Source organism: Brassica oleracea, chromosome C9, assembly GCF_000695525.1.
Source record: "Brassica oleracea var. oleracea cultivar TO1000 chromosome C9, BOL, whole genome shotgun sequence".
Classification (NCBI taxonomy): Eukaryota; Viridiplantae; Streptophyta; class Magnoliopsida; order Brassicales; family Brassicaceae; genus Brassica; species Brassica oleracea.
This window is the reverse complement of record NC_027756.1, coordinates 41,140,218-41,145,232: the sequence shown is the minus strand read 5'-3', so window position 1 is coordinate 41,145,232 and position 5,015 is coordinate 41,140,218.

Below are 5,015 nucleotides of genomic sequence, written 5' to 3'. Positions count from 1 at the left end.
AATAGAATAGTTTAATCGATGAAAGAAAAATAATTTTGTTGAAATTTAAACATAAAGTAAAGTTGATGTTCGAGAAGGAAAAAAAAGTAAATGCTTGTGTTTATCTTGTTCACATAGCATTTTAATTTTTAACATGTAAAAATTATCATATAGTTTGCCTTTTCAGATTTTTATTATTATGATGTAATGCAAATATTTTCTGTAATACATTTTAATGTATATTTTATTATTTATAAATATATAATTTTATTAAATTTGATCAATAATAAGGATTATAATAGAAATATAAAACATTAAGAGTTAAATTTAGGACTTAACATATAGAAACATTTTAAACCTTAGATTTTAAATTTTAACAAATATCAAAAATGAGATTATTCTTGGAGAGGACACTAATAAAAAGCGTTGAATAATATATTTGAAAAAAATGGAAGAAAACATACGTACGTATGAAAATGACGAATTTATTAAAGTGAAAACCTGTATTGAGGAAAAAAAACATCATCAAAATAAAAAAAATGATTTAAACTCGCGGAATAAATGTCATTCAATGGATCCGTAGCATTTTAACACTCACTAATGAAAGGTGACGTAAGAGTTTCCAAAAAGAGTAACGTAAGAATAAGTCCTTGCATTTTTCGTGAACTCTATGGAGTATTATTTGCCATTTATGTTATTAAACAAAGAACATTTGTCATGATATAAGATTGTTTAATTTGGAACTATATTATTGTAGGTGCTTTTGATGTTGACTTCCTTTTTCTTTGTTAAATGTGAATAGTTGATGCATGATTGGAGGTGCTAGTTTTAGAGAAGCTAGATGATGAGTTTATAATATCTATAACGTCTGATAGGAATGTGCATAACACAAATGCTTATTTGTTTGATATAGTGGACATAAACAAATAATTGAGGTAGTAGAGTGATATTATTTCAATGTTGTTACTATTTTGGCAGTTATTTTAACATTCATTTTATACATTTTTTCTTCCACTTCCAAAAAAGAAACATTTGTAAAACAGTACAGAAAAATTGACAAAAAAACAGTTCAGAAAAAAAAAGAGTCATACGTGTGAAGCCAAACAATTTGAGAATAACACCGAGAGATGCTTTGTGACAGAACCCAAGAGAAGCGAAATGCTTTGTGATGATTGAAAAATCAAACTCAGAAAACGATGGCTCAATACTGGAAGTATTTGAACCAGCCTGACAGGAATGAGTCAGTTGTAGCAGTAGAAATGGTGATGAAAGAGGTTAAAGAGTAGGGTGAGAGAATAACGCGAACCACACATCCTTTGCGAAGTCGCAACTGAATAATAAATGAGACCTACATTCAGGAGCTGCTGAACCACACATCCTTTGCCTTTAGCCGTTGCCTCCTTAAGTATCACATGAGGAGCTGTGAATTTTGATTACATCCAGAGGTGTAGTAGACTTACACGTGTCATCCTAGAAAGTCTGAAAAACACAAAGGTATAATGTATATATGGAAGAGTGAGAGTGGATGTAGAAAGTTTTTATAGTAAAATAATTACCTCAAAATATCTCAGTTCTTAAGGCAGCTTCATTGTATGTTAAATGTAGTCTGAGGTAACAAAGTCGTCGATGTTTAGAGCTAGAGACTATAAATATATCTTTATATGCACAAAAATTTGGAAGATATTTGTTATGCGTAAGTTCAACTTTTGGCACGAACATAATATGCATTCCAATCAGAGTAACTGCACCGGAGGACGTTTTGCATGTATATACAATAAAATAATTATTGTAAAGTAATACTTGGTTTCCAAAATGCATATTAAAGCATTGGTTCACCTGATCAATATGGTATTCTGCGATCACATCGTTACAGTCGGCGTCTCCTAGAATCGACATCGGAGATTTGTTATACAGGGATTAGAGTTTGACAAAAGGTTTTGACAAACACATAAACATATATCCCTGCCACTTGAGCTTCCTACTCCACCCAATCCAATACCGTACACATCCAAACAGCAAAACAGAGTTTGCCAGTAGCAATGTCCTTACCATGAGATGTTTGAGCCTTTTGACCGCGCCCCACAACACTACGGAGTAGCACATCATGGTCTCATTTAAATGAAAACGCATGAGACCAGAGACTTACAAATTTTCTAGTACAACATCTATGTGCAAATCATACCCAACAATAAACAAACTCACTAATATGAATATGAGGAGGGTTTTGGTTTAAACAAAATGATGCAAAGACTCTAATATGTTATCAAAAACCATCGAGTTATACTAATCAAAAACTTTGGAAAAAACGAAGCACACCATAAAGAGTGTATCCAAAAAAAAATTGAAAACGTTGAGCTCTTTAAAAAAAGATAACTAATTACTGATAATTGATATCCAAACCCATCAAAGAGAGCCAATAACTAATACCAAAGATAATGATAACTACCCAAACCCATTGAATTATCTTTTCAAAGGTAGAATAAACAGACACACACCTTTCCTATATATAACCTTGTTTCTCTAACAATCGTTGGTAAATTAATGTAGCTCAAAACCAAAACATTAGAGACCTCAGTAAAGGAGAGAAATCAAGAATCGTATATTTAGATATAACTGCAAAAAAAGAGAAAATACCAATCAAATTAGAAACAATCTGTTTAATCAGCTGCAAAAGAATTTTTTGAAAAGGCAGCTCGTGCTCTTAATGGCAACAATAAAATTGGTTTGAAGGGTCCTCTAATTGAGGCAGCTGATGGATCAGATGATGTTGAAAAGGATACAGCCTAATTTACCAACTTGAACAGGAGCTTCAGACCGAAGCTTGTTGTTAGTTGCCTGATCGAATTGAACCATGTTGTTCATCTTCTTCTACTTTAGCTTTCCTTTGCTCCACTTATGTCGAATAAGGAAATGAAAAGAGCAAAGTAAGCAAAATGAAATATGATTCAAGAGAATATGAGATTTGATAGGAGATTACCTTCTTCTGCGTTCCACCTCCGGATCTGGCGGCGTTTAGAGAATGGTAGTGGAACATTTTCTTTCTTTGGTGCCTGGAATCAGCAAGAGAAACCGTTATTATATCATCATCATCATCATAGGAAGTCAAATATATAGAGATTTGCTCTGTTACCTTTGAGGAGTGGGAAGATGATTGAACGCGTGAGATAGTGGAACGAGTTATATAAATCAAGTAAATGTGTTCTTCAATGTGGTGAATTAATTATTAGCTCAGGCGTTACATAGCCCTGTGTAAAGAGAATGTGCAATCTGAATCAATCGTCACGACGGAGACTCTGTTTCGTTAGTAACCAGAGGAAGAGAACGGAGCCCAATGGATTGGTAAGCCTGATTGATTGGGTTTGGTAGCGCCTAGCGTAAAAATTTCAAAAACAAAAAAAAATCAAATCTTTCTGCCAAAACGGAAAATCAAGTTTTAGCTAAAACAGAAAATCGAGTTTTCCCGCCAAAAACTAAAAATCGAGTTTTTCTCCCACAACTAATAATCGAGTTTTCCCGCAAAAAAAAACGAAAACTGAGTTACGAAAAGTGAGTTTTTCCCGCCAAAAACTAAAAATCGAGTTTTTCTCCCACAACTAATAATCGAGTTTTCCCGCAAAAAAAAACGAAAACTGAGTTACGAAAAGTGAGTTTTTCCCGCCAAAAACTAAAAATCGAGTTTTTCTCCCACAACTAATAATCGAGTTTTCCCGCAAAAAAAAACGAAAACTGAGTTACGAAAAGTGAGTTTTTCCCGCCAAAAACTAAAAATCAAATATTTGAGCCAAAACCACAAAATCAAGTTTTTCCGCCAAAACCACAAAACCGAGTTTTTTCGGTCAAAAACTGAAAAATAAAATTTTCCGCCAAAACCACAAAATCAAATTTCCCGCCAAAACCGAAAAAACTCAATTTTAAGTTATGGTGGGAAAACTCGATCTTGCGGTTTTGGCGGGATACCCCCAATTGTGATTTTCCCGAAAAATCCGACTTTTTGTTTTTGGCGGGAAAAACTCAGGTTTGCAATTTTGGCGGATAACTCATTTTCCGGTTTTGGCGAGAAAAAAAATCAATTTTTCAGTTTTGGCGGAAAAACTTGATTTTGTGGTTTTGACAGGAAAACTTGATTTTGTGGTTTTGGCGGGAAACTCGATTTTGCAGTTTTGGGGAAAAAAACTTGATTTTCCGGTTTTGGCGAGAAAACTCGATTTTGTGGTTTTGGTGGAAAAAAATCAAATTAGGTTTTGGCGGAAAAAAAACAATTTTTGTTTTTGACGGAAAAACTTTATTCTTAGTTGTGGGGCAAAAATTCGATTTTGCGATTTTGGGAGAAAAACTTTTGATTTAATCATATCATATCTTAATTTTTCTAATTTTATCTTTAAAATTTAAGAAAAAAAAAGTGAAATATTTTTTTCAATTAAATGGGCTAACTAGGCCTGAGCGTTCGGGTACCCGTTGGAGTTCGGATCGGGATTTTCGGGTTTTCGGGTTTACGCTCCTAAGTCCCATACTAAAATTTTATTAATATGGGTCAGGTTCGGATAATAACACTTCGGGTTCGGTTCAAAATTGTATTGCGTCTTAAAACCCATAAAGTAATCATATATCGTTCGGGTTATATCGGTTCGGTTCAGATATAACCGAAGTAAAAAAAACAAAAAACAAAATTTTTGAAGTAAAACATAAAGAAAAACATCTAAATTAAATAAAAATTAATCTATCACATATAAAATTGATAAAAATAACAATAAAATGTTAAATCAAGCATGAAAACAAACATCATTTGTAAACAATATGTACTGCCTTATAGAGAGTAGACTTTTTATTTCAATGAGCAAATTATAAAATAATTATTTATAACTAATTGTGTACTTAAAGCATTTATTAGAATTTTATATTTATTATTATATATCATATTACCACAAATATTGAATTTAATAATCGAAATACTTATATATATATATATTAAAATATTTATATTAACTATTAATTTTGGATTTTCGGGTTACCCGTTCGGGTTCGGTTAATAACACTTC